Below are 12,530 nucleotides of genomic sequence, written 5' to 3' on the forward strand. Positions count from 1 at the left end.
GGAGGAAGCGAGCCCTTGCCAGCAACCGCAGCCCATGCCGTCCGGAGCCTTTTCCAGCAGCACCCGCTGACTGGGTCCGCTCGCCGCTTCATACAGGAATTGAGGGTCCTCCTGGGAAAGAAGGATCGGCGAAAGAACCGCATTGGTGTAGAGCGAGCACGATTACTTACCTATTTATGTTTGGTCACGCCCCTGGACGGTTCCATTTTGAGCCTTGGAGGACCAGCAGGGAAAAAAAATCGAGAGAAAGAAAGAGAGCTCTTAGATAATAGAAAAGCATGAACATGTAGTGAGAGGTGAAGGAGGATGAAGTGGGCAAGATCAGCGGTTAAAGTGATGTCAGATTAAAAACCTAAATCAGGTATACAAGAATGCTCTTAAAGGCTTTTGCATAGTGTTGCGCATATTTCGAATAGCAATATTTGGGCGTATGTTTGCATTGAACGAAGGTTGCAGCAAGCTGGCTTTGCTCCGATTGCATACGAGTCGCCAGCCTCGGCTGGCTTTTGTTTGTGTTTTTTTGTCGTGCACTGCCGTCAGATCGCAGCCCCCGCCTTGTTTTTGTTGGTGCTTCCTTATATTTTTATTTCCTTATTTCCTCCCCCCTCCCACCCCCACCCCCCTTTTCAGTGGTTGCTCGGGCTACGCGGCGACTTTGTACGTCGGTTATTTTTTTGTATTGATCGGGATTATTGCATGGTCAATGTTGGGACGGTTTGCTTTTCTTTAAGATCGTGCCTAGGCCTGAATTGTAACTGTACATTTTTGTCTGCATTGCAAGGGATACAAAGGCTCTCGGCCTTGTACTGTTTGATGTACAGTAATTACAGATGAGCAAGAGTGACGAATTTTAGTGACCCAACAAAGCTTTAGCGCACTGTTTGGCTTTTTATTTATATATTTATTTTAGGGAGGGTGTGCATGCTCATCCGCCTGCAATTGTATTCATTAAAATAATATTTTAGAACTCTTGCATCGTTAGCTCTTTGTAGTTAAAATGCCAGTACTGGCTGATCGTGTGCGATATAATTTCATTGCAAAGGCTTTCTACGGCCTTTGGGTTTTCACTGCTGATGTTTACCGGTTTCAGAAACTTTTAAGAGTCGAGATAGAAACCGGAATCTTAGCTTTCCATTGGCAGTTTTAGCCTGGACTTTTTATTGTCTACGTAGCATGCAAGCACAAGTTTGTATTCTTCAGTCAGGCTCAACTTCTGCAAAAGTACTTTCTCCTCTAAAAATATACTAGATTGTAAATATTAACCTTTACCTCAGAAGTAAATTTTTTAAAAGCTGTGATATATTAAAATATTCCTTTTTTTACCGAATAGTTTAATAATACAAAATTAATATCCAAAGGAGTACTGTCCTCCCAGGTGAGAAGATGACTACAAATGTTGATGGCCTCAATTCTGCTTTTGAACAATTAAAATAGCATTAAAAGTAGGTATGCATTATCCAAATAACAGAGGAAGCTCCATTCGATATTATCATTTATAAACGTTGTCATTTTTTTCCATTTCCTGGAAAACCTCAGTATTTCTCATTTGTTCTGCTCAGGTGTGAACTGATCTTTTCTCCAAAATCCAACATGTGTCCAGGTTTTCTTTGTCCAGGGAAGGTGGAGGCTAGAGGAATGACTTATTATTTAGCAAGGATAAGGAGGGGGGAGAAGGGGAAACATTAATCAGATAGATGTTATACTTCTGTATGTATGTTAAAAATTAATAATTTGAAAGCAACTTAAGATATTTTCTCTTAAGTTTTTAACTTGTGGCAAATGTTGGGTCTGCATTTGTGCAATAATGTTTGGACTATTGACCTTTTGCAGTAGGATGAAATTGTTTTTGAAGTTACAGTGGGTATCCATTGTTTCTCTGAAACTCCCCCTGTGGAATTAATGTAAGGTTAGTTGTATAGCACTGGAAATGCTCATTTGTATGAATTGATCATTTGAAACAAAGAATCTCTGTGCATACCCTGATGTGAAACAGGAATTCAAGAGAGATGGTCTTGGAGATTTTACGTTCTTGAAATGGACTGCTGAGTAACTCCAACAATCAGTTTGATAAACTTGATGTAAGGTGGCTGCTAATATACTCATCATCTGAATAAGAAATGTGTAGAACTAAACCTTGCAATCTAAGTTTGTGGTTTGACATATGTCCAAGGGAGTAATTTTGCTAAAGGTGTCATGTTCTGTTCCAATAATTCAACTAAATGGTTAGAGTTCCATGGTTTTATTTGTAGTGTCGGGAGCAGTGTGTCAATATCAACTCCTTCAACCAACACCAGTTGATCATATGAACTAGTCAGACATATAATTTGATGCTGTGTTTCTCAATGCCAAAACATTTTTTGAGCATAAGGTGCACATTAAATTTAGATTTGTACTTAATTGCTCATACTGGGTGTTTTTATGTTCAAATTGTGCAATCAAATCACAAGCTGAAAAACTCACCATTTTAAACATGGTACATCTCTTGTTTTTTGTGGGCCAAATGTTTGTTCGATGGGTAGATTTGATGGTAATTCTCACAGTGTAATGTGAGAATTAAAAATGACAGTGTGCTTGGTGGATGGTTACTTAGAAGTCTGTGCTGTATTCTGTATGACTTTTCAATTCAACTTTAATGTCTGTTTATTGATTGCACAATAAACAGCAGAACTACCATAATGCATTCTGTTTGATTTTACAACTTGGATGTGTTTACTTAACCTACTTACCACTTGGAATTTTATTTGAGAAATGTCCCTTTCCACAACTGTCAAATAAAACCATTGTTGGTATAATATGTTGTATTCCTTATATTGCAATTGCTTTTGGTTTAAAAAGAAATGAACTGGCAGAGGAATGCGTAGCTTCTAGGTTCTCACATGCTGTAAATTTGTGGGGAAATATCTCAATAGTTATCAAGAAAGCATTTGGCAGCTTTAAAAAAACTTTTCCCTATAAATTTTATCCATTTAATATTTGAAGACAGAAAGGCAGTTTTCTTTTGTATTTTTCTATTATAATCTTTAATAGTGACACATGAATTATCTGCTCAAGAGATATAAATCAACAGAGGGAACAAATCAATATTCCTTATCTAACAAATAATGAACTTAAAGCTTTTCACGCTGATACCTATCAAGGATTATTTGCTGCTGGTGTGAGTTTTGTGCATAGAATATCTTTCTGATATTGGAATATGCTCCATCTTCCACCTCTGTTCTGATTTTGCTTTTACTTATCCATTGCTAAATTTTCTCTTTTCAGTTTAAGGCTTTATAAGTTTTTTTAAAAAAAAAGATGTGTGTCTAATTATTTTCACTATCGATATTCTGAATATTAAAATCCCATTCTAACTAAACAGTTAAATATTTCTATATATATTTTAGATGAGTACACAAAACATCTGTGAAGCAAAAAAAGGATCCAGAACTTTGATATCATTCTGCTTTCATGATCAAGTGTTAAGGGCTGTGTTATTAACTTCATAACAAATAATTTAGGGTCTGCATTCTACAGAATACCTTCCCTCCCCTCTCCAAACCTCCTACACCACCACCTATTCCTTTTTTAAAGAACATGACAGCACAGTTTTTTTCTCTTTGTTAAGTTTATTTAATTGTGAAAAGCTTGATTTTGGTGGTGGATGCCTGATAATTTAATGTATAAATCAGAATACTCAGAGAAGCATGGTATTTTCTCCAAATTTCTACATGTAATGCTTAGCGTCATAGTCTTCTGTTGATAAGATCCATCAATTTCATAAACAACATTACTGATGTTGCTTTTGTAAATGTACTGTTGGATATCCTTTTAAAGTTTCATCTCTTTTAGAATTCCCTATAATTACTCAATCAGGCTTTTTTTTGTTTCTTATTCAAGTTTCTGAATGCTTTTAAAACTCTTGAATTTTTTAAAATCCTGTATCACTGTGTATATAAATGCTTGTTAATTATTTACCCAGCTAATAGGTGTGTTCCTAATTGATAATTAAGGTAAACAAATTTTGTATTCTACTGTCTTTTTAAATTTTTTTGTGTAATTCCCTTGTTGTTAACAACAGTATCGAAGTCTAGTTTTGCCTTTGCTTGGGGAGATTTGAAGTCTAGTCTTGCTTTTGCTTGGGGAGATTTTATATCACTCTGCTAAAGTTCAGGCAGTACATGAAAGAGAGGCTCGGTAGGCAGAGTCACCCAAGAGGTCACGTGAGATTTGATCAGAGAATCAGCAGCTGGTTGGGGAAACAAAAGAAATGAGGCCCCAAAATTGTGTGTGTGAGACCTTTGTACGTTTTTGAACAAACATTAAGAGTCTTGGGCATGTGCAGACTCCAGCAACGTTTTTGCATGAGGTTGTGTAGCTTGAGTGTATTCAGGAAAGTGTGAGATGGATACTTACAAATATTTACTCATTTGCTCAAATAGCTTTTGTCATGTTTTTGCTTCACTTCTACTAGTTGTATATTTCTTATTGTTAGAATTGATGTTGATAAACTAGTTTACTGTAACTCTCATGAGAAGAGTACCAACATTATGCAGGGTTGCATTCCTACAAAATGGTCCAGATTGTGATTTTTCCATTACAGAGGGCTGCATAGCTGCATCACCCGTGTGTGCATCAGGAAATGAAAGTTTAAAGAAAACAAAATTCGTGTTTCTTTATTTACACTTTTTTAAGAACGTAAATTCTGTGAGAGTGAATTATATTCTATAGCTAAAATTTTTGTGTAGTAATTTGTGAATTCTGTAAGGCCGAATTTCCATTACCTGTGCAGGCATAATACAGAGGTTACCTGTACTTACAGTAATAAGTTTAGTTGGTATATCTACTTGAAATGTTTATGATGTTGGTGATAACAGTACACTGAAGTGCAGAGTTGTTCAGGCATTGTTCCTTAAATATTGCGACTTCTTTTTCTCTCGAGCAGACTAATTACTACCAAAGTTAGTTAGACTTGTGTGGCATGTTTATGTCCTTGCAGTTTGCCTTACAAAAACTCTAGAATTTGGACCCTAATAATGTAGCATTAAGGGTTACTGAGTCCTTAATTTCCAGACAGATGCCAAATACATTGAAAAGTAAAGGAAGGAAGGATTTGGGTGGAAAAGACAAAAGTTTTATTTTTTAACCTCTAGTTAGTGTAAAAACTGGAAGGAATAAGACTCCCCATTCATAACAATTATTTTTTTCTGATTCAGACATTGAGAGTTAATAATTACACCTTATTAATGGAGCATAAAGCCTGTAATAGACAAGAGTTAACTGTCTGTGGTGTGCTTGCATCTCTAAATGAATAAAAGTGGTAAATGGATGGAGGTAAAAGATTGTGGAACTAGTTATGGTATACAGATACAGAGGAAAGAGAAAAGAATTGCAATACTGAGTGACTCTTGTATAACCAACACAGCATAATGGGCCAAGTAACTTTTATATTTGTGATGAAGTTTGCGCTGTCAATAGAGCATATGGGATGATTTTACAGTATAGACTCAGTTTTAGATTACATTAGGTGTACGAAATGGAATGTGAAAGGACACAAACATGCATATGCAATAGGTCTATGGACAAAGAGTGATGAAGTTAAATTACTCAAGGAACTAACATAAACACAGTGTCAAATGCCACCCCCCCCCCATAAACAGTGAGATTCTACTTTACTGTATAACATCGTAAGTAGCTTCCTGTTTTTCTGTACAGCAAGGAATAGGATTTCAGTTTTGTTAAGAAAACTCAAGAGTCAGAGGCATATCTCCACAGGCTTTGGACTTCTTGGTCTCAGGATCAGCGTGATTCTCACTGACATGTGTCATGAAATGTGTTGTTTTGTGGCAGCAGTACAGTGCAATATACAATATATACTATACATTACTACTAGAAATGTATATACTCTGCTTACTGAAGTTGTTTATAAAGTTCCATTAGACTTGCTGTTATTTTGACACAAAGTTGTTATCCATTAATCTTGTTGGTGGCCTACACGTTCCTACTGAAAAGCCTGCTAAAATTAGGTTTTGCAGGAATGTTGTATAAAATCAATCTGACACAATGGGGAAGGCTTTCTGATCTTCCATGCCTTCATATTTCATGTAATTTAGTACTTTGACAAAGGGAAGAAAATTCTGCTAGTAGATCTGATGTACAGCATCCTGTATGCCTTGAAATATCTGGTTTGATACATGAAGTTTTATGAGTAGACACCCTGTATCTACCACACCTGTCAGGAAATTACAGAGGAGAGGCAATAATTTATTAAGCGGGTGGGCAGTAATAAATTTTAAACTTAACAGCATCTTGTAAGAAAGTTATAAAAGCCTCCTGACATTCTGTGAAATGATGTGAATTTCATATATAGCTTTGAATGACAGGATTGTTTAAAGCAGAGGTTTTTAATTTTTAGGTCGCTGCTCTCTGCTTCAAAGGGATTTGATCTTTCTTGCATACCCTTCCCCATTCTTCTCCTCTTACAGTCATGAAAGCCTTTTTTTAAATAATTACTGTATATCCTGTTTCTAATTTTACCACTACACCCATTTTGAAAGCCTAGAGTTTAGAGTTAATTCTTTGCTCTTAATTCCGAGAAGGGATTTCTTTGTCAAAAAGATAGGACAATTCTTTCATCTATCTCTACATCTTCCACCTCTTCCCTTAGACCCCCGAATCTATGCCGTCCCATCTCTACCCCTGAAACTTTGTGTCTATTAATATTCTCTAATTTCTTCTCAGGTTCTGTCCAACCACCTTTCTTCAGATGAATTTTCTCACAGAACTCCATTCTTAGTCCTTTGAATCCATTTCCACTGGGCACTGGCCATCCATTTTCATGCTAATTCCTTTGTCATCTGGTATTCTAAATGTCGTACCTAAATGGCAAACGATTTTCTCACTTTCAACCATATCCTTTTCAAAATAATGCTCAACTGCTCATTCTCTTTATTGTATGTGGATTCTAACACAAGCAACCAGACTCCCTTCCCTATCACTTTCTTGTTTTGTCCAGTTCAATTGGAATGTTCTTGGCCTCAGCAATTAAGTTGCAACCAGAAGTAGGTTGCCTTCTCATTGTCACTCCATTATCTCAAAATGTTTGCAAACCTCCGCAGCCTACATTTCTCCTTTGAAAAGAGTGCTATTTCCATCCCAAAACACCTTTCTATTCTGCCTTTACCTAACTGTTACAGATGTCATTGTCTCAGGATCAGAATCAGGATAATATCTCTGTCACATATGACTTGAGTTTTTTAATGCTGCAGCCCAAGTACACTGCAAAGAGATAAAAATGTATGTCCCCTCCGTACATTTATCACTACTAGATTTGACTACTCTCATCCTTTCCTTGATGGTCTCATTTTGTGAAAAGTCCCTGGTTTTGCTGCCCCTCATTGGCTCCTGATTTCCCTGAAGTTTCAGGTAAAAAAATTTATTCTGTTTGTTTTAAATCTGGAATTCCCAGATCTTAATAACAACAGTTACTCCCCAGTTTCATCCTGTACTTTTATCTAAGCTCATCTAAACCTTAGGATGTGCTTCAGGTAATTCCATTCCTAATCTTGTTCCCAATTACAAGTATAACTGAAAACCATCTAAACTCTGTTTCTTCTCAATATGTCTTCCTATGGATTTCTTTCTTTACTCAATGCTCATCCAACTTTCTAATCCTCCTTTCAACTACCCAGACGAGAAGTACCATTTTTCTATATCATTACATCTGTCATCTTTCTTCGCCATTTACTGCTCTTTTTTTTTATAGAGTCATAGAATTGCCTCGCAAAGAAACAGTCCCCTTGGCTCATCACAACCATGTCGACCTTTTGCTCCTGTACACTAATCCCATTTTCCCACATGAGGTCCATATCCTTCTATGTAAGTGCCCGTCTAAATATCTCTGTCATTGAAGTGCACTGATTGTACCTGACTTCTCCTCCTCCTCTGGTGGAAAGTTACAGAGTAGGGGTTAGTGCAAAGCTATTACACCTCGGCGTCCCGGAGTTCAGAGTTCAATTCCTGTGCTATTCGATAGGGAGTCTGTGTGTCCTCCCCATGGAGTACATGGGCTTTCCCCGGGACTCTGATTTCCTCCCACAGTCCTAGGACGCACCGGGTAAATTAATTGGTCATTGCAAATTGTCCCATGATTAGGTTAAGGTTAATTGGGCTTGTCGGGGATGTTGGGCTGGTTTGGCTGGAAGGGCCGGAAGGACCAGCAGGACCAGCTTCGTGCTTGTAATGTTAATTAAATAAATAAAAACTATTCTCTGTTTTTGTTTTCAAAAAAACTTACTCAAATCCTTTTTAAAATTCATTCTCGTCACTTTCCATAAAGTATAGTAGCAGAATTAGGCCACTGGTCCACTGAGTCTACTGCGCCATTCCATCGGGGCTGATTTATTGTCTCTCTCAGGCCCGTTCTCCGGCCTTCTCCCTGCAACCTTTGACATCCTTACTAATCAAGTACATATCAACCCCTACTTTGAATATACCCCATGATTTGGCACCCAGAGCTGTCTGTGGCTGTGAATTCCACATATTCACTACCTCGCTAAATAAATTCCTCCTCATCTCTATTCTATTCTGAGACTATGCCCTTTGACCCTAGATGTTCCCATCATAGGAATCATCCTCTCCATGTCCACTCGTTCCCAGCCTTTCAATATTTGGCAGGATTCAATGAGATATCTCCCCCCCCCACCCCCCCCATTCTTCCAGACTCCAGCAAGTACCGGCCCAGAGCCATTAAGCACTCCTTATACATGACACCTATCATTCCCATGGACCTCCTGTGGACCGTCTCCAATTCCAGCACATCCTTTCTTAGATAAGGTGCCCAAAACCACTCATGACATTCCAAGTGTGGTCTGGCCAATGCTCGTAGAGCCACAGCATCACATCCTTGCTTTTATATTCTAGTTCTCTCAAAATTAATGCTGACATTGCATTTGCCTTCCTTGCCACCGACTCAACCTACAAGTTAACCTTTAGGAAATCCATTAATAGAATATTCACAAAAACCATCATATGTAAATCCCAAAGAAATCTAATCTTGCTTAAAGCAAAAATGGCCAGTTCATAGCTGAGCCTAGGCAGTCAACCTTGCAGGCTAGGCACAGACCGAACTACAGATCATGCGTGCAAATTAAAATGTTCAATTTTTTAATGCCTTACTGGGTAAAATCATTTTATGAAGGTGCTTAATAACTGAGTCAAATTGCTATTATTTGCATCTGATAACATGTGCTTCAAAAAGGTGTGAAGAATCTCAAAGGCTTCCTGGTTGATACCACTTGTAATCCATGATATAAAGTCACTACCAGTTTGTTCTTCCACCCCATGCTTGAGTGTTTTTTTTTGAAATTTGACTCAAGTTCAAAATCCTGTTTGTTATCACTGACATAGGTCATGAAGTTTGTTGTTATGTGGTAGCAGTACAGTGCAAAACAAAGAATTACAGCAAGTTACAAAATAAATAAATAATGCAAAAGAGAAATAACAAGATATTGTTCATGGACCATTCAGAAATCTGATGGAGGAAAGCTGTTATTAAAGCATTCAATGTGGGTCCTCGGGCACCTGTCCATCCTCCCTGATGGTCATAATGCAAAGAGAGCATATCCAAAATGGTGAAGGGCTTTAATGATGAATGTCGCCTTATTGAGGCATTGCCTCTTGAAGATATCCTCAATGATGAGGAAGATTGTGCCCAGGATGAAGCTGGTTATGTCTATAACCCTCTGCAGCCTCTTTTGATCCTGTGCATTGGAGCTTTCATACCAGGTGGTGATGTAAATCCAGCAGAATGCTCTCCACCATACATCTGTAGAAATTTGAAAAAAGCCTTTGGTGATGCACCAAATCTCCTTAAACTCCTAATGAAGGAAAGTTGCTGGCCGGGCCTCCTTCATGAGTGTGTCAATGTGCTGACCCCAAAGTGGTCTCTCCAAGGTGTTGATGTTCAGATGCTGCTCACCATTTCCACCGCTCTCTTCAATGAGAACTGTTGTGTCCTCTCGACTTCCCCTTCCTGAAGTCCACAATCAGTTTTTGTTTTGCTAATGCTGAGCGTGAGATTGCTGTTGCAACACCTCTCAGCTAGTATGATACCATGTTAAGAATCAATTTAAAAAAAAATTGATGATTCACCAAATAGAAATAGTCAATTTACAATGTAATACAAATGACCTGAGATAAAACCAACCTTTGCTGTCTTCTTTTTAATATCCATTCTATGATAATAAGATCCTGGCTGTCTATCCTATCTATGCCTCTTACAATTCTGTATACAACATTCAAAGTAAATTTATTTTCGAAGTACATATATGTCACCATATACTGAAAATGAATCCTGGCGATTCATTTCCTTGCAGGAACAAAGAAATACAACAGAATCAATGAAAAACTACACACAAAGTCTGACAAACAGTATGCAAAAGAAGACAAGCTGTGCAAATACAAAAAAAATAAATTATACTGAGAACGTAAGTTGTAGAATCCTTGAAAGTGAGTCCATAGATTGCGGAGGTGACGTAGACAATGTTGAAGTGAGGGATGTTATCCACACTGCTCAGGAGACTAATGGTTACCCTTCAGTGTTTGTTCCAGGGAAAATAAACCCAGCCTATCCAATCCTTTCCCATAACTCAAGTCCTCCAATCCAAGTAACATCTCGATGAATCCCCTCTCACTCTTTCCCGAGCCACAACAGTGTTGACCAATATTTACACGAGATGTGGTTTAACCAGTGTTTTGTAAAGTTGAAGCTAGAGAAAGTCAAATTTCTTAGACTATTCCAGTGGCACACATCTTTTTTAAAATCAATTATGGCTTGTGTTGCCTGTTTTCAGCAGTGAAGAAGCAATACTGGAACCAATTACTTCCTTTACTGAAGGATGTGTACTGAACTGCTTTATGGCTAACTTGAGGAAAGTGGGCGACTGATCTAAACTCGTGCTGTACTCCAAAAAATGTTGGTTCATATATTGAGTGTTGTTGACGAAGGTATAAGGATGGGCAATTTTTACTGCCATGAATTTTTCTGCGACTGCTTAAAAGCAGAGAAGATCTTGTCTTAATTGACTCATCAAAAAGTAATGCTCCCTCGTAATTTAAAATGAAAACTGAGAAAACTGGAAATATTCAGCAGATCAGGCACTTGCTGAGAAGGAGTATAGTTAACATTTGAAATTGGAAATTTTCCTTACTCTGCACGTGTTGCATGACTTGCTGAGATTTTCAGCATTTTCTGTTTTGATTTCACGTATCCAGTATCTAAGCTTTTTAATTTTCATTTAACATATTAAAGTATTTCAATTTATAAATCTAAATCAAAATTAGTCTTCAAATCATTAAAATTATTTGCTAATTCCTTATTAATAGTGAAAAATATCACTAAATAGAACTGTGGCTCAGTCAGTGCATCAGCAAGTAATTTTTAAGTAAGTAATGGCTGACTATGCATTTGAATAGAAAGTGTTTTTGGTTAATTGTAACAAAATGTTATCGATCATTTAGATTAATTCAGTGCAGTGATTGCTTGAACAGGTATATGATTACAGATGAAAGGCTGAATGACTTCAATATTATAACTTGAAGGGTTTAAGTTTAATTATGTAAAATAAACTAGTGCCACTTCATCCTGTGAAAATAATGCCACAGCTTTTGAAATTATTGCCTTCATTGCAAACTTTGTTCCTGTGCATTTTTTTTTGTACCCTATGTACATAAAGATTTATCTTATTTAAATTTCCTGACCATTTTATTGGAAAAGAACCTGCAACAGTATTCTCTTTGCAAGGCAGAATTGAACATTGCTACTATCCGTATTTTATGGTAGTTGAGCATGGACATACAGTAAATGAAGGATTCCAGTTAGTTTTAAATTGGATTTTTAGCTAATGTTACAACTTAGCAATAAACTTTGACACTCTCTGGAAAATCCGTGCCTGTGTACCGTTCATTGGACATTTATCCTGTTTTGTATTTACACTGTGCTTGTCCTATTTCTTATTTGCTCTGTATGCATTGTATATCAATTTTCTCTAGTGACAATGAATATATCGCAGTAAGGAATTGCTGTGAATTTCCGTGAATGCACATACGTGTGTATTTATCTTGCATTGTGTTTAGCATTTGAAGCAAGAACTTGGAATAACAATCGATTATTACAAGGCTTTTTTGATAGTCTACAAGCATGCAGATATATCAAGAGGCTCTTCTTCAGTCTACGTACAGGCTGTTCATTTGTATTTGTGATGTGTACTTTTATTCAAGTGTGCATTTGCAGTATCAATTAATACTGGGAGCCTCTGCAATCAATTCAGTGTAATCTTACACACTAATTCTCTTTATAGCTGAAAACCCAATTACAGGTCAAAGCTGACTTAATATGAATTTGCTATAATCAAATATTCTAAACTAAGTACTTACTTAACATCTGCTATTTTCATCAATTTAATTGAAGGCTACAGATATAAGCAATAGATCAAAATGTTTCCTCTTTAACCAGTTTAATTACTGCATCATTTCTAAAAATCCTGAAATAAATT

The 12,530-nt window shown here is 37.0% G+C and overlaps 1 protein-coding gene across 6 annotated transcripts in view; it reads left to right on the forward strand.

Annotated features, from left to right (window-relative positions):
• rnf44 (ring finger protein 44) overlaps positions 1–12,530 on the forward strand; it is a 161,110-nt gene that overhangs the window by 67,859 nt on the left and 80,721 nt on the right. Inside the window, exon 1 of one of the 6 annotated variants that reach the window (XM_063053453.1) lies at positions 7–361. The exons of 4 other annotated variants lie outside the window; for them this stretch is intronic. The gene's annotated coding sequence lies outside the window, so the exon portion shown is untranslated. Of the gene's footprint in view, positions 1–6; positions 362–12,530 lie in introns of those variants that run through there. One more of the 6 variants, XM_063053452.1, reaches the window with a different exon arrangement.

The sequence above is a fragment of the Mobula hypostoma genome, chromosome 7, assembly GCF_963921235.1.
Source record: "Mobula hypostoma chromosome 7, sMobHyp1.1, whole genome shotgun sequence".
NCBI classification, from domain to species: domain Eukaryota; kingdom Metazoa; phylum Chordata; class Chondrichthyes; order Myliobatiformes; family Myliobatidae; genus Mobula; species Mobula hypostoma.